The sequence below is a fragment of the Piliocolobus tephrosceles genome, chromosome 5 (genome assembly GCF_002776525.5).
Source record: "Piliocolobus tephrosceles isolate RC106 chromosome 5, ASM277652v3, whole genome shotgun sequence".
NCBI classification, from domain to species: Eukaryota; Metazoa; Chordata; class Mammalia; order Primates; family Cercopithecidae; genus Piliocolobus; species Piliocolobus tephrosceles.
In genome coordinates this window covers 52658412-52676713 of record NC_045438.1, presented here as the reverse complement: position 1 = coordinate 52676713, position 18302 = coordinate 52658412, and the positions used below count along the sequence as shown (strand labels likewise).

At 42.4% G+C, this 18302-nt stretch overlaps 1 protein-coding gene across 1 annotated transcript in view; it reads right to left on the bottom strand.

Moving 5' to 3' along the window:
• The window catches only part of CCDC170 (coiled-coil domain containing 170), a 138497-nt gene that overhangs the window by 109802 nt on the left and 10393 nt on the right, over positions 1-18302 (bottom strand). The gene's annotated exons all lie outside the window — the stretch shown is intronic.

Genomic DNA, 18302 nt, shown 5'->3' with positions numbered 1-18302 from the left:
AAAGGATATGAACAGACATTTCTCAAAAGAAGACATTCATACAGCCAACAGACACATGAAAAAATGCTCATCATCACTCACCTTCAGAGAAATGCAAATCAAAACCACAATGAGATACCATCTCACACCAGTTAGAATGGCAATCATTAAAAAAATCAGGAAACAACAGGTGTTGGAGAGGATGTGGAGAAATAGGAACACTTTTACACTGTTGGTGGGATTGCAAAGTAGTTCAACCATTATGGAAAACAGTATGGCAATTCCTCAAGGATCTAGAACTAGATGTACCATATGACCCAGCCATCCCACTACTGGGTATATACCCAAAGGATTATAAATTATGCTACTACAAAGACACATGCACACGTGTGTTTATTGCGGCACTATTCACAATTGCATTGGTTAGGAATTTGTTAAAAGGTCCATCAGTTTTTTTTTTTTTTTTTTTTATGTGGCACATATACACCATGGAATACTATGCAGCCATAAAAAGGGATGAGTTTGCGTCCTTTGTAGGGACATGGATGCAGCTGGAAACCATCATTCTTAGCAAACTATCACAAGAAGAGAAAACCAAACACCGCATGTTCTCACTCATAGGTGGGAACTGAACAATGAGCTCACTTGGACTCGGGAAGGGGAACATCACACAATGGGGCCTATCATGGGGAGGGCGGAGGGGGGAGGGATTGCATTGGGGATTATACCTGATATAAATGATGAATTGATGGGTGCTGACGAGTTGATGGGTGCAGCACACCAACATGGCACATGTATACATATGTAACAAACCTGCACATTATGCACATGTACCCTAGAACTTAAAGTATAATAAAAATAAAAATAAAATAAAAAAAAAAGAATGGGACAGACTTACCCTCCACTGTAAGAGTTACCCAAAGTGTCTTTGATGGTCCAGGAGGCTTCTAAGGTGATCGGGCAGTGTCAGCCTTCAGCTGCAAAGCCCAGAAGATCTGGGAAGGAGTCAGTCACAGAGCCTTGGGCCAGAGTTCCAGGGGCTCTGGGAATGGCTGCCAAGTGAGTTGGACAGTCCATTTTCCAATGGGGTCCCACACAGATGGGACATGGCTTAGGAGGAATCCAAGGCTGTGGGCATTCCTTGCCCCAGTGACCAGATTTCCAGCACTTGAAGCAAGATCCTGAGGGAGGAGGTCCTGGAGAAATACCTGGCCACTCCGGTTTAGGTGTTTTGAAGTTCTTGTGTGCTGGAGATGTGGCTGAGGTTTCTCTCACAGTGGAGGCAAGTAATTGCAACTCAGAAGTATGTTGCCACTTGGCTGCCTCTACTCTATTATTGTACAGCTTGAAGGTGAGGTTAATTAAGTCCTGTTGTGGGGTTTGAGGGCTGGAATCTAATTTTTGGAGCTTTTTCTAATGTTGGGAGTGGGTTGGGTAATAAAATGCATATTGAGAATAAGACGGCCTTCTGGCCCCTCTGGGTCTAGGGCAGTAAAGTGTCCAAGGGTTGTTGCCAAACAGGCCATGAACTGGGCTGGGGTTTTATATTTGATGAAAAAGAGCCTAAATGCTAACCGATTTGGGAGAGGTCAGATAGAGAAAAAGGAGCACTAACCTTGACTGTGCCTTTAGCTCCAGCCACCTTTTAAAAAAGAAATTATTGGGCAGATTGGGGAGGGCTAGTCGCAGAACAAAACCGTAAGCTGGACCAGGTGTGGATTATAGGGTTGGGGAGAGGAGGCTGAGGAAAAATTGGGACCTGGCTTGGCCTGGCAAGGAGCAGCCTGGGGAGGAGGGGAGAAGTTAGATGGGTCCATAGAAAAGGAGGTTTCAAAGGACTCAAGAGTTTCGGGTGGAGACTGACAGAACAGACAGGAGAGAAAGAAGAAAGATTTGGGATGAGTCGCATTGGGAACAGAGACAAGGGAGGGACCAATGTGTAAAAGAATGCCTGGACGTCAGGCACCTCAGACCATTTGCCCATTTTTCAACAAAATTTATCTATATTTTGTAGGATGGAGAAGTCGAAAGTGCCATTTTCTGGCTATTTGAAACTATTGTCGAGTTTGTATTGGGGCCAAGCAGTATTGCAGAACAAAATATGGCGTTCAGGTTTTAGGTCAGATGTGAGTTGAAGAGGTTTTAAGTTCTTGAGAAACAAGCTAAGGGAGAAGGGGGAATGGAGGGTGGAAGTTTGTCCGTAGTGAAGGAGGCAAGTTTAAAGAGAAAGGTGGAGACACGGAGAAGGGGGTGGTGAGCCGCCCTGAGCTGTAAATGCGGGTGAGCATCCGAAGCAGGCGTCCCCACAATTGACTTGCCACCAAGGGAATGTGGGTGAATGACTAAGGCAGGCGTCCCTGCAGTGATCAGACACCAGTGGAATGTGGGTGAATAATCAGACAGGATTCCCCATGGTGATCAGATACCAGTGGAATGTGGGTGAATAATCAGGCAGGTGTCCCTGCAGTGATTAAAAACCAAGGGAAGACTGTCTTCCCAAGTCCGTGACTGGTGCCAGAGTTTTGGGTCCACAGATAAAATGTGTCTCCTTTGTCTCTACTAGAGAGGAAAAACAACTGGAACTGGAAGGACAGAGAGACTGAAAGGTAGCGAGAGAGGCTGGAGAAGAGAGTGAAAAGACCGCTTACCTGATTTGAAATTGGTGAGTTGCTCCTTGGGCTGATGGTCTGAGGACCCGAGGTTGTACGTGGATCTCCTCATGGCGTGAGGGCGAGGACAGGGGAGTGGCCTCCCAAAGGAGTTTCCCTGTCCTGGGTCTTCGGGACCAAAATGTCACACACGTCCGTATAAAGAGACCACCAAACAGGCTTTATGTGAGCAATAAGCTTTTTAATCACCTGGGTGCAGGCAGGCTGAGTCCCAAAGGGGAGTCAGCAAAGGGTGGTAGGATTATCATTAGTTCTTATAGGTTTGGGATAGGTGATGGAGTTACGAGCAATTCTTGCAGGTGGGGGTAGATCTTACAAAGTACATTCTCAAGGACGGGGAAATGTTACAGACTACCTTCTTAAGGGCAGGGTATTATCACAAAGTACATTATCCCAAGGGCAGGGAGGGTGTATTGTCATAAGGTCAATTGATTGGCTAGTGCAGGGCAGGCACAAATCTCAATGGTGGAATGTCATCAGTTAAGGCAGGACCTGGCTAGTTTCACTTCTTTTGTGGTTCTTCAGTTGCTTCAGGCCATCTGGATGTATACATGTAGGTCACGGGGATATGATGGCTTAGCTTGGGCTCAGAGACCTGACATATATAGTACATTCATAAATGGGAAACTCCAAAGCAGTTAAAAGAATCAGACTAAATCCATTTGGATCTATTTGGAGATAAATAGATCACAAAAACATACTGTTTTTTAGATAAAGTAAATGAGAGAACAAAACTAACGGTTTGATATCATATATGTCTTAAAAGTACATACCAAACAAAATATTTGTATAGGCACAATGAAATGAAATGAAAAAAAGTATTTGTAATGGTCTGAAGGACACTCACCAAACTTATATCATAATGACCTCTGAACAATGGGAGAAGATGATCAAGATTAGAGGTGGTTGTCAAAGGAAAGTGTAGCTTCATTTGTAATGTTCCAATTTTTTTTAAAAAAGTGACAATTTTAGTATTAAAATCAATTTCTTAATTAAGTAAAAGACAACTGAAAGCATGTTTTAAAAGTCCAATTTATTAGGTTTTCAGTTTTACATCCTAATATTCATATACCACAGGCTTCAAGAATCTGAAAGCTGCTTGTGAATTCATAAAGAATTCCCATTCAGCCAATAAATGGCCACAGAGGCCACAGGAAATCCTGAACTTGGACCCCAGCATGGTCAAAGTAGAAGTCAAAAGGAGAATCAGAATTCCAGCTGAGAGAGAAGAAAGGAAGAAACGAGTTAGGCAGACAGTTAGGGTGGGTCTTCGGATGAATTCTTGCAAACTGAAGAGCAGCCTGCAGGCACAGATAAGGGAACTTGCAAAGGGGGGTTGCCCAGCCATGACCGCAATGGAAAATTCCATCCCCTAACACATGCACAGTAAGGAGAACAAAGCAATATCAAGTAACTTAAGCTAAGGGCCTACATGTGTACTAGGAGGTCAGGGTGGAGCTACCAGAAATTTACACCTTATGCAAATGAGATGCCCAGCCCTCATCGGTTTCTTATAAAAGCCTTTTCATTAAACTATGAAAACCACCAACCCTCTTCTGGGTCCCCTCTCCCCAGCAGAGAGCTTTCTCCTTTCGCTCATTAAACTTTCTCTCCAACATCACCCTTTAATACTCTTGGTCCTGAGACAAAGTACTCCAGATAATATCTCACACAAAGAGTCTGCTGCATTGTGGTGTGTTGGCCAGACTGTAACACAGCAGTGTTTGCAATGCTTTTGTTGTGCAAGTACACATTTTGACTACACTTGGAACAGGAAATTCATTGTTAAAATAAATGGAATATAAATAGTGTTCTGGCCAAAATATTAAGTGTCTTCAAGGATTAAAACAATAATTCAATGATTTTTTTGTTTTCTTTTTTAAGACAGAGTCTCAGTCTGTCACCCAGGCTATAGTGCAATGGCACAATCTCGGCTCACTGCAACCTCCACCTCCTGGGTTCAAGAGATTTTCCTGCCTCAGCATCCCAAGTAGCTGGGATTACAAGTATGCACCACCACGTCTGGCTAATTTTTGTATTTTTAGTAGAGATGGTGCTTCACCATATCGGCCAGGCTGGACTCAAACTTCTGACCTCAAGTGATCCACCCGCCTCAGCCTCCCAAATGCGGGGATTACAGGCATGAGTCACCATGCCTGGCCGCCAAGAATTCAATGATTTTTTAATGCTTTTATTAACTGGAAAAACATCTCCAATTAGCAAAAGACAAGCCAGAGAGAGAAAATTAAATAGCTTCTGTGTTGCACTAAATCCTTGCTTTATTTTCCAAGGTGTCCTTAGCTCTGCCTGAAGTAGTCTCCATAAAAATAATGCTGCTTCATCATTTCTAGGACCCATTTCTTCTGTTAGACAGAATCTATAGCATCCAACTGTACAAACCCCTGAGAGCAACAGAGCCTCCACAGTGGCCCATTTTGTAAACACATGAGAAGAAAGTGGGAAATTTTAGCAGTATGTAATCTCCCCATGTCTCACATTAGCAGAAATCAACCTTCCTTTAACAATTCTACTGTTACCGGAGGGGGGTCCCATTTCAGACCCAAAGAGAGGGTTCTTGGATCTTGTGCAAGAAAGAATTCAGGGCAAGTCCACAGGGTAAGGTAAAAGAAAGTTTATTAAGAAAGTAAAGGAACAAAAGAATGGCTATTCTATAGACAGAGCAGATAGAGTAGGGCACTCTTGAAAGCAAGAGGAGGAACGCGCACACCTTAGGTACGATGCTTGTTTATATATAAGATTGTTATATATAAAGTTTCGGTGCCGCAAAGGAATAGCACTCAAATATAAAATTTTCTTTTTAATTCTCAGCAAGGCAAAGTACTTCTATAGAAAGGTGCACCCTTACAGATGGAGCAATGGTGAGCGCACACTTGGACAAGGGAGGGGAAGGGGTTCTTATCCCTGACCCACGTGACCCCTGCCGCTGTGTAGTTCCCCTATTGGCTAGGGTTAGACCGCAAAGGCTAAACTAATTCAGATTGGCTAATTTAAAAAGAATGACGGAGTGAGTGCTTTGGCAGGAGTCAGGGCAGAGGAGGTAGCAGGTAATCTGAATGAATTAGGGTGAAGCAGGTGATCAAAAGGAGTTATGGTTGAGCAGGTGATCGGAATGAGTCAGGGTGGAGGAGGTAATCGGAATGAGTCACGGTGGAGTAGGTAATCAAAAAAGATTGCTTTACAAGGAAGTTAAGTTTAAAAGTAGAAGGCAAAGAATTGAACATACTGACATATTAATTCTTTGAAAAGAAATTTAGAACTCATATCGAGACAGGCGGATCACGAGGTCAGGAGATCAAGACCATCCTGGCTAACACGGTGAAACCCCGTCTCTACTAAAAATACAAAAAAAAAAAAACTAGCCGGGCGAGGTGGCGGGCGCCTGTAGTCCCAGCTACTCCGGAGGCTAAGGCAGGAGAATGGCCTAAACCCAGGAGGCGGAGCTTGCAGTGAGCTGAGATCCGGCCACTGCACTCTAGCCCCTGCGACAGAGCAAGACTCTGTCTCAAAAAAAAAAAAAAGAACTCATATCTAACAGGATACAATGCTTGTTTATATGTAAGATAACAAAGCAAAAAACATGAGGAAGATGTTGTCTACAAGGCCTTGCAACAAAGGATTGTTAACCTTTGTGCAACTACTGTATTCTGCAAGAATCTCTATTATTATCTTTAAAGCGAAACTTCTTTTTTTTGACACGGAGTTTTTTTCTTCTCACCCAGGCTGGAGTGCAATGGCACAATCTCGGCTCACTGCAACCTCCACCTCCCAGGTTCAGGCGATTCTCCTGCCTCAGCCTCTCGAGTAGCTGGGATTACAGGCACATGCTAACATGCCCAACAAATTTTTTTTGTATTTTTATTAGAGACAGGGTTTCACCACGTTGGCCAGGCTGGTCTCAAACTCCTGACCTCAGGTGATCCCTCCACCTCAGTCTCCCAAACTTCTGGGATTACAGGTGTGAGCCACCACACCTGGCCTGAAACTTACTCTTAAACTAAGAATGCTTTTGTTCCTAAGATAGTGGGTCATCAGGACATTTCCTTGGTCTGTTATTTCCTGGGTCAGTTAAGTCCTGGGTTTGTTCAAAAAACATTATTAACTTGTTCCCTTAACTGTAAATATCCTGTTAACTAAGAATGCCTAACCTCCTAGAAATATGGCCCAGTAGGTCTCAGCCTCATTTTACCCAGCCCCTATCCAAGACAGAGTTACTTTGATTTGAATGCCTCTGATACTTGCAATGAGACAAAGATCCACAATTAGATTTTTATAATTTTTTTCACAATTTTGTTTTCCAAAAAATAGATTACAAATCTTATACTGTAGTGCTTAGCAACCCTCATTACTTATCATGAGGATGACAAGAGTGTCCTCAACACTGGAACATAGGTAGACTCCAGTTTAGGATCCAATCCTTTCAAAAGATGGAACCCACTGTCTCCTTTATAACCAGAGTTCACCCTCAATTTAATAAAGAGAGTAGCAGGAGGCAGCTAGGGAAGATAAGAAGGAATCAGAGGCCAATGAACAAAATCAGCAAATGAACAGCATACACACCTTCATAGTAATCTTCTCATTTTTCTAATATTTGCAACTTAAAACTCTTCTCAAGCCATTTTTGTAACCACCCAATGGGTTCACCTTGCCTGCTGCCTAGACAGAGCCGATTTATCAAGACAGGGGAACTGCAATAAAGAGTTAATTCACGCAGAGCTGGCTGTGCGGGAGATCAGAGTTTTATTATTACTCAAATCAGTCTCCCCAAGCTTCGAGCTTCGGGGATCAGAGTTTTTAAGGATAACTTGGTGGGTAGGGGGAAGCCAGTGAGCCAGGAGTGCTGACTGGTGAAGTAGGAGATGAAATCATGGGAAGTTGAAGTTGTCCTCTTGTGCTGAGTCAGTTCCTAACTGGGGGCCACAAGATCAGATGAACCAGTTTATTGATCTGGGTCATGCCAGCTGATCCATCAAGTGCAGGGTCTGCAAAATATCTCAAGCATGGATCTTAGGAGCAGTTTAGGGAGGGTCAGAGTCTTGTAGCCTCCAGCTGCAATGACTCCTTACCATAATTTCTAATCTTGTGGCTAATGTCTTAGTACTATAAAGGCAATCTAGTCCCTAGGCAAGAAGGAGGTTTGTTTTGGGAAAGAGCTGTTATCTTCTTTGTTTTAAACTATAAACTAAGTTCTTTCCAAAGTTAGTTCAGCCTACGCCCAGGAAAGAACAAGGACAGCTTAAAGGTTACAACCAAGATGGAATCGGTTAGATTAGATCTCTTTCACTGTCTCAGTCATAATTTTGCAAAGGCGGTTTCATTATTTGTCTGCCCAGGGTCCCGTGTCTGTACATCTTTGCCGATCACAGCTCCCACTGACCATATTTCTCTGACCATATTTCTCTCTTTCAGCTCTCCTCTTCACAGCAACCCCTGTTTCTCCCTCCTGGCACTTAGCATAAGGGGAAGGAATAAGCTGTGTGTTTAATTTTTAATAAGTAATCAATGTCTTCCTCCCTCCCCTACTTAGGACCTCACAATGTAAACATGCAATCCTTATTTGTAGAACTAAGTGAATGAATGTGTCAGAGGCATTGGAACCAGAGTGGTTCCATCTTGAATACGGGCTGGGTAAAATGAGGCTGAGACTCGCATCTCCGGAGGTTAGGCATTCTTTATTACAGGATGAGATAGGAGATCATAATGTATAGTCACAAAGACCCTGCTGATAAAACAGGATGCAATAAAGAAGCTGGCCAAAACCCACCAAAACCAAGATGGCAAGGAAAGTAACCTCTGGTCATCCTCACTGCTCCTTATATGCTAATTATAATGCATTGGTATGCTAAAAGACACTCCCACCAGCAGCATAACGATTTGCAAATGTCATGGCAACATCAGGATATTACACTGTATGGTCTAAAAAGAAGAGAAACCCTCTGGTCTGGGAATTCTTCATATCCCTTTCTTAGAAAACTCATGAATAATACACCCCTTGTTTAGCATGTAATCAAGAAATAACTATAAAAATAGCCAGACAGCAGCCCTCGAGGCTGCTCTGCCTATGGAGTAGCCACTCTTTTATTCCCTTCATGAATAAACTTGCTTTCACTTTACTCTGTGAACTCACCCAAATTCTTTCTTGCCCAAGATCCAAGAACCCTCTTTGGGGTCTGGATTGGGACTCCTTTCCGGTAACAAATGGGTGCTTTTTTTACTAACATCCTAGTATTCCCATGTGATTGACTTGACAGTCTCATCCCATTCTCATCTGCTAAACCAAATCCCCTCAGCCCCTGGAGCTGGCTGATTTCTCCAAGATCCCACCCCCTGGAGATGGGCTGGCTTAGAAAGTGCACAGATATTCCCACACTAGGAAAGATAGCCTGCAACACTCCATCTCAGCCTGGTCCACCCAGAAGCATTAACAAACTAAAAAACATGGATGTGTTCCATAACCACAAGTCCAAAGGAGAAAAGTTGCCTTCTTCTGGACTCTGTGGCTGTTCTGGGACATGCTTCTCCTGTACCATGGCAAGACCACAAACTGCAGGCAAGGCCCCACCTAGCTAGTGTTTCATGTAATCTTTACTGTTTGCAAAAGGCCTGGATTTTAGAGAATGCCTTTAATTTTCAGCCAAAGCTTAAGGGCTATTTCTTATCCAGTGTGAAAGCAAGAAAGAAAGAAAAAAAAAGTAGTAAATGGCAGTAAAGAAAAATGGAAGGAGGGAAAAAATAAGAGGAAGCACAGGAGTATTATATACCTGCTGTGAGTATTGTACACTTACTAGAGGTGGACCACAGCTTGACTTGGCCCTTCCATGCTGACAGACATGAGTCACATTGATACAGGAGATAAGAAGAAATTATTTGTGGCCGGGCGCAGTGACTCACACCTGTAATCCCAGCAGTTTGGGAGGACGAAGCGGGCGGATCATGAGGTCAGGAATTTGAGACCAGCCTGACCAACATGGTGAAACCCCATCTCTTATAAAAAGACAAAAAAAAAAAAAATTAGCCGGGTGTGGTGGTGGGCACCAGTAATCTCAACTACTCAGGAGACTGAGGCAGGAGAATTGCTTGAACCAGGGAGGCAGAGGTTGCAGTGAGCAGAGATCGAGCCACTGCACTCCAGCCTAGGCGACAGTGCGAGACTCCATCTCAAAAAAAAAAAAAAGAAGAAGAAGAAATTATTAGTAAGGGTATGAGAGTATGAGAGTCCTCGGTAAGGTTTTCTTTTTAATGAAAAGCAGTCCCAAATTATTTTCTTTTGTTTTTTGTTTTTTGAGACGGAGTTTCCCTCTTGTTGCCCAGGCTGGAGTGCAATGGTGCGATCTCGGCTCACTGCAACCTCCACCTCCGGATTGAAGCAATTCTCCTGCCTCAGCCTTCCAAGTAGATGGGATTACAGGCATGTGCCACCATGCTCGGCTAATTTTGTCTTTTTAGTAGAGACAGTTTATCCACGTTGGTCAGGCTGGTCTCCAACTCCCGACCTCAGGTATCCATCTACCTAGGCCTCCCAAAGTGCTGGGATTATAGGCGTGAGCCACCGTACCCAGCCCCAAAATCATTTTCTTTCCTAACAAAGAGCAGCCTGTAAAATCAAGCTGCAGGCAAAGACAAGCAAGCTGGAAGCTTACACGGGTGGATGTCGGCAGTTGTGCCAAAAGGAAGAGGCTTCCTGGGATTAGGCATGTTCATCTTCACTCCTTTTTGCCAAACCATGTGCACAGTATGGAGAAGACAATATGGCACCAGACAGGCAAAGACCCTATTTGCCTAATAAGATTAGGGTGGGACCACCAGCCTTCCCCAGGCACTATGTAAACATCGCACCTGGTTGAACCAATCTCTGGGTCTTACGTAAATCAGACACTGCCTCCTCAAGCCTGCCTATAAAATCTGGTACAGTCTGCAGCTGGCCAGTTTTTCCCTTTCGGGAGCCCCTCTCTCTTGCAAGGGAGAGAGCTGTTCTTCTTTCTCTTTCTTTTGCCTATTAAACCTCTGCTCCTAAACTCACTGGTCATGTGTGTCCGTGTCCTTAATCTTCTTGGTGTGAGATGACAAACCCTGGGTATTTACCCCAGACAACACCACCACTTCAACATGATTTACTAGGACCTCATGGTAAAGCAAAGAACCTGCTCAGTTACAACACACCCATTCATGACGAGAAATCATGACAAATTTCAAAACCCACAAAACAATCTGTAAACTAAAAATAACATTCCAAGCCTTCCAACTGACTGAATGGAGACCTCCTCTTGGCCAAGGGCATTCCAAAGTAAACCTGAAACTAGTTCAGGCCTTGATGGAAAATGGAGGCCCGACATACCTCATTATACCCTTCTCCCTTTGGAATTCAGACACAACTGACCAACATTAACATTAAAATGGAGATCTTAAGACTGACAGAACAGACTCCTGTAGCAGCAATAAGATACCAAACTCCAACCTGACTCTAGTATACCATTACATGACAGATAACAGCCCTGAAAGAAATCAAAGTATTTTACCTGAAAATACATTTGTCTTTTTTTTTTTTTTTTTTTTTTTGAGACAGAGTCTCACTGTCACCAGACTGAAGTGCAGTGGTGCCATCTCAGCTCACTGCAACCTCCACCTCCTGGGTTCAAGTGATTCTCCTGCCTCAGCCTCCCGAGTAGCCGGGACTACAGGCGAGTGCCACCATGCCCAGCTAATTTTTCTATTTTTAGTAGAGACAGGGTTTCACCATGTTGGCCAGGATAGTCTCCATCTCTTGACCTCATGATCCTCCTGCCTCAGACTCCCAAAGAGTTGGGATTACAGGCGTAAGCCACTGTGCCCCACCTTCTTTGTCATATTTTTAAATGGCCCTGCAAAGCTGTCTCTTGTGGAGGAAATGTACATTCTGTAAAGCATCTCTTTCCTTTATTAGGTCTTTTCAGGAGAGTCTAGCACCTTTTAGGGTCTGATAAGAAGACATTTACCATCTATTGTCTCTGAAGCCTGCTACCCAGAGGCATCATCTACATAACAAGAACCTGGACTTTCCTACTGGCGCAGTGGCTCACGCCTGCAATCCCAGCACTTTGGGAGGCCAAGGCAGGCAGATCACCCAAGGTTAGGAGTTCCAGACCAGACTGGCCAAAATGGTGAAACCCCGTCTCTACTAAAAATACAAAAATTAGCCGGGTGTGGTGGTGTGCACCTGTAGTCCCAGCTACTTGGGAAGCTGAGGCAGGAGAATCGCTTGAACCTGGGAGGCAGAGGTTGCAGCGAGCCGAGATCACACCACTGCACTCCAGTCTGGGTGGCAGAGTGAGACTCCATCTCAATAAATAAATAAATAAATTGATGGAGACTTGTTTCAGATACTTTTTGATTTACAAATCCAATGGTATAATGCCAATCCCCAAAACAGGGTCCAAACAATGCAGTCCAAGTAGACAATCTCTCCCAGGTTCTTGCATTTCAAGGATAATTTTGAAGTAGAGCATAGAATGAATGAAATACATATTCTTCAGCCAATCCTTTATAATAGCATTTTACTACATTTATTTAGTTAATATAAGAAACACAATTTCCAAGACCTCTTGTTCAGGTATTAAAAGTGCATTCCTCATCACCTTGATCCAGTTTCTTGCAGAGACCAGGTGAATGAGTGCAAAGGCCTCATTTATCTGACACCAGCCTACTAAGCTTTCAAAAGTCACATAGCCTAAGCTGATGTAATAATGCAAAGGCATTTCAATATTAGACTGGAAATGAATGGTTGTGCCAAGGTTTCATCCAAAAAGAATGGAGACTGAAGCAAAAGGCTACTCACTGTTCTCCTTTCCGTCTCACTTTGTGCTGACCTAACCTTTATGCTGCCACAAAGTAGCCACTCTGAAATGCAGACCTGATACATCTCTCCCCACCTACAAAGCTGCCCACGATAGACAAGGTAAGGAATAAACTCCTTAAGGTATGTGAGCCTCTTCTCTATCAGCCAAAACCTACATCCCCAGGGTTTCTTCCCCAATGCCCAATATCTAGCCTGACCTCCAGTCACATGGAAAAATTAAATTTGTTTCGGCATGCCACAGAGCTTTCATAGCTGTTTCACCTTCTGGGTTCTTCCTCTTCCTTCACAAGCTGCTTCTCCACTGGGCAAAAGTCTGGGCCCCATTCAAGAGTTGGAACACGTGTGTTTGTGAAGGCTTCCTAGGATCCCCAGGTATAATTTCCCTCCCTCCCTCCCTTCCTTCCTTCTTTCCTTCCTTCCTTTTTCTTTTCTCCTTCCTTCCTTCCTTCCTTCCTTCCTTCCTTCCTTCCTTCCTTCCTTCCTCCCTTTCTCCCTTCCTCCCTTCCTCCCTCTTTCCCTCCCTTCCTTCCTTCCAGGATTTCACTCTGTCATCCAGGCTGGAGTGCAGTGGCATGATCATGGCTCACTGCAGCCTTGACCTCCCAGTCTCAATCGATCGTCTTACCTCCGCCTCCCAGGTAGCTGGGACTACAAGCACGTGCCACCACACCCAGCTAATTTTTGTAATTTTTTAGAGACAGAGTTTAACCGTATTGTCCAGGCTGGTCAAAATTTCTTTTTATCCTAGTTACCACTCCTACCCACATGCTCATCTTGCTTTATTTATATTGGTTAATATTTCTGTGATTGTCTAATCGATGAAAAAAATGAATGCCACACACAGTCCTGCCAGAGATAACTCCATTGTATTTTGATGCATTTCTTTTTTTTTTTTTTTTTTTTTTCTGAGACAGGGTCTCATTCTGTCACCCAGACTGGAGTGCAGTGGCATGATTTTGGCTCACCTCAACCTCCACCCGCCAGGCTCAAGGGATTCTCCTACCTCAGCCTCCAGAGTAGGTGGGATTACAGGCGCACGCCACTACTGCCCAACTAAATTTTGTATTTTCAGTAGAGACAGGGTTTTCACCATCTTGGCCAGGCTGGTCTTGAACTCCTGACCTCACATGATTCACCTGCCTCAGCCTCCCAAAGTGCTGGGATTACAGGTACGAGCCATGGTGCCCGGCTTTTTTTTTTTTTTTTTTTTTTTAGATGGAGCCTTTCTCACTCTATTGTCCAGGCTGGAGTGCAGTGGCAGAATCTCAGCTCATGGCAACCTCTGCCTCCCGGGCTCAAGCAATTTTCCTGCCTCACCCTCCCCAGTAGCTGTAACTACAGGTTTGTACCACCATGCCCAGCTAGTTTTTGTATTTTCACTAGAGACAGGGTTTCACCATGTTGGCCAGGCTGGTCTCGAACTCCTGACCTCAAGTGATCTGCCCACCTTGGCATCCCAAAGTGCTGGGATTACAGGCGTGAGCCACCATGCCTGGCCAATGCATTTCTTTATAGTGTTTTTCTAATACAAATATATCATGTGCTTTTTAAAAATATAATTGGGGTTATACTGTAAGTACAATTTTACAACCTGTTTTCTATATTTAATATTAATATTTCTCCAAGTGTTCTTTTAAAATGTTAACAGCTACACAATATTCCATCATAAAGCTGTATTTTCAGTTGACTACTCTCCCACAATTGGACTTTTTGTTCCCTTTCTAGTTGGTCACTATTATAAATCTAATTCTGACTGTTTCCTTAGGATGAGGAAACTGAGTCAAAGGGAATAAAAATTGTTTTGATACATATTGCATATAAAATAGCACCAATTTATACTCCCACCAATTATGTACGATAAGGTTCATGACTTTAAGGGTCACTGCTTAATCAGTTCCTTCTCAATATTTCTATATCCCTTTTAAGAGGTGCCTGTATTATCATATTTATCACACGAAGAATAATAACAGTAGTAACATTACTCATCCTTTTTTTAAGGACTTGGTATATACAGATGCAACATAAGCACTTTACTAACATTATTGCACTCAACCCTTACAACAGTTCTTAGAAAGGATGAGGAACTCGGGCTTACCCAAGGACCCACAGGCAATGAGTAAAGCAGAACCTGGATTCAAACCCACAAGTCTCTAATCTTAACACCCATGCTTTTACCCTGGGGTTTGTAAATGTTTTTGTCTACAAGCTATCGGTATGAGTTTATGGAACAAATTTAAATATTTGTTTGTTTTCAAATGATATACTACTGGATCCGGGCACAGAGGCTCACGCCTGTAATCCCACCAGTTTGGGAGGCCAAGGCCCATAGATCGCTAGAAGTCAGGAGATCGAGACCAGGCTGGCCAACATGGTGAAACCTCGTCTCTACCAAAAATACAAAAATTAGCCAGGTGTGGTGGCACACATCTATAGTCCCAGCTACTCGGGAGACTGAGGCAGAAGAATGACTTGAACCCAGGAGGCAGAGGCTGCAGTGAGCCTAAATTATGCCACTATACTCCAGCCTGGGCAACAGAGCTAGACTCCGTCTCAAAAAAAAAAAAAAAAAAAAAAAGGTATACTCTAGGCACAATGGCTTACCCAGTAATCCTAGCACATTGGAAGGTTGAGATAAGAGGACTGCTTATGCTCAGGAGTCTGAGACTAGCCTGAGCAACATGGTGAGACCCCTGTCTCTACAAAAATTAAAAAATTAGCAAGGCATGGTAGTGTGCCTATGGTCCCAGCTACTCAGGAGGCTGAGGTGGGAGATTGCTCAACCCCAGGAAATCGAGGCTGCAATGGGCTCTAATTGTGCCACCACAGTACAGTCTGGGTGACAGAGACTGAGACCCTGTCTCAAAAATAAAAAAGATATACATATACTACTGTACATATTATGCACATTACCAAACATACACAAAAATGTAAATTAAGATTAAGATAAACAGAAATTCAAATCTTATCTTCTTGGACCTCTCATAAATCATCTTGTGTTTTATGTCTACCTACTAGAATGTAAGCTCCACGAGAGCAGGCCCTCCGTTTTCCAGTACTGTGTCTGCAACAGTGCCTGGCAGATAGTATGCACTCATGAAATGTATGTTGGACATTAATAAATGAATGAATGGTTCAGCTACAACGTTGTATATTTGAAGGCATTGTATATTTGAAGGCAGAACCTAGAAATCAATTATATTTTTATCCTTAACACCAAGCACATTTCCTAGCACATAATGAACACCCCATAAATATCTGGTGAATGAATATACATTTAATGTTTGTTAAATAAATTAATGGATGGATAAATGAATGAGCACATGGATAGGAAGATAAATAGACAAACATAGAAAGGCTTCTTCCTTTTGGTCACTTTCCAGGGTTAGCATGTCAAAGATAAAAATACCTGGCTGAACTTAATTATAATAACACCTTACTATTGCAAACAATAGCCCCCTAGAACAAGTATAGATGGAATTTCACTATGTCTTGTAAAACTAGGATATTATAAACCCCCTATTTTAAAAATTAGCCCTGGCTAGACAAAACCTTAGAAGCAAAGATAGTGAGTTTTAGAAGAACTGGAAACTGTAGTAGACAGTTGACCAAGATACACTGGAGAGGCAAAGCCATGATTTATTCATCCACATCTTATTAGCTAAGGACAAAAATATAAAACATCTATATAATACTTACCTTGAGGCTGGGTGCGGTGGCTCAAGCCTGAAATCCCAGCACTTTGTGAGGCCAAGGCAGGTGGATCACCTGAGATCAGGAGTTCAAGTCCAGCCTGGCCAATATAGTGAAACCCCATCTCTACTAAAAATGCAAAAATTAACCAGTCATGGTGGCAGGCACCTGTAATCCCAGCTACTCGGGAGGCTGAGGCAGGAGAATTGCTTAAACCCAGGAGGTGGAGGTTGCAGTGAGCTGAGGTTGTGCCACTGCACTCCAGCCTGGGTGACAAAGTGAGACTCTATTAAAAAAAAAAAAAAAAAACTTACTTATAAAATTATAAACCTTAATATTTGACTAATAAGTTTGCAATTATTTACAATTATTTCTTTAACTCATTCTATCTTTAAAAGCTCATTATCACCTCCTTTGCAATATCTAATCTTAATCTCAAGGTTTTTTTTTTTTTTTTTTTTGCATGCCAGATGTACATTATGGGAAATTATATTAACACACCCTTCTGACTTCAGTATCTTTATTCTGTAACCTCACTGATATATGACATTTAAATTTACTTGTTAGTCAGAAAACACTAAAATGCTTTGTTTGGCCTTTTTCTTCAGTTTTTACTGTAATAAGTAATTCATTTCTAGAATTAGCATAAATGTGAAATTTTTCTCTGAAACTCTTTTTCTACCACAGAGATAGAAGAATGGCTGCCTGCTTCATCTGGTTCATCACTGTTGCCTCATTGACTGAGTATCAGTAAATATCTGAAGCATGAATGAACAAAATGACGCAGTGAGAATTCAAACCAAGACTTTCTGACTCCAAAGCCCATGCTCTTACTCACAATGTTTTTTGTTGTTGTTGTTTGTTTTATGGGTTTGTTTGTTTGTTTGTTTTTGAGATGGAATCTCGTTCTGTTGCCCAGGCTGGAGTGCAGTGGTGCGATCTCTGCTTACCATAACCTCCACCTGACAGGTTCAAGTGATTCTCCTACCTCAGCCTCCCAAGTAGCTGGGATTACAGATATGCACCACCATGCCTGGCTAATTTTTGTATTTTTAGTAGAGATGGGGTTTCACTATGTTGGCCAGGCTGGTCTTGAACTCCTGACCTCGTGATCTGGCTGCCTCAGCCTCCCAAAGTGCTGGGGTTACAGGCGTGAACCACCATGCCCGGCTTCTTACTCACAATGTTATTGTCCCATATATGCCTGGCTAAAAGTTGAAATGATCACCTTTCCCTAAATTGAATGATTTTTTGACACTTGATATTGCTGTCTCCAAGACTGTTGTAACGATGACTTGCATTTCCATAAGTCACGTTAAACTCAAATAATTAATTTAATTTTAATTAATTCATAAATCTCTTTCTAACCACTTTTTGGAAGATGCATTCTTCCATGTTCATAACTGTACACATTCATAAATGTACAGATTGGATCTTGTTGATTTCGGAGCTTATAATTTAGTTTAATATAAAGTTCTATGAAGCTTAAAAATATCTGTTCAAGTTAGTAAGATAATTTCTTAGGCTGGACTCAAAGAAAGTCACAGGCAAATTAATTAACTTCAGGTCCTATTTTAAGCAACTAGCCGTTTTTTAGCATTTACATGGGATCTATCTCCATAGGAGGTATTGGGTATAACTGTCAAGAATAATGAATGCAAATTTGGGAACAGTGTCACATATGGAATAGCCCCTGAGAAAGGAATGGTGGAACCAAAAATCCCTGTTGACAACCAGATGAGACACTCTTTATTTATCATTATCATTCATAGATAGATAGATAGATAGATAGATAGAGAGAGAGAGAGAGATACATAGATACATAGATAGATACATAGATAGAGAGATAGAGAGATAGATACATAGATAGAGAGATAGATAGATAGATACATAGATAGATACATAGATAGATAGATAGAGAGATAGAGAGATAGAGAGATAGATAGATAGATAGATACATAGATAAAGACAGAGAGAGAAAGAGGGGGAGAGGGAGAAAGAGATCTTCCCACATGTTAAAGATTTTAGAACTCTTCCCAAATGGGATTTTTTTCACTTCACTTAAATGATACTTGATACTTTTTATTTTAAAGTGAAAAATTTTCTAAGATGTA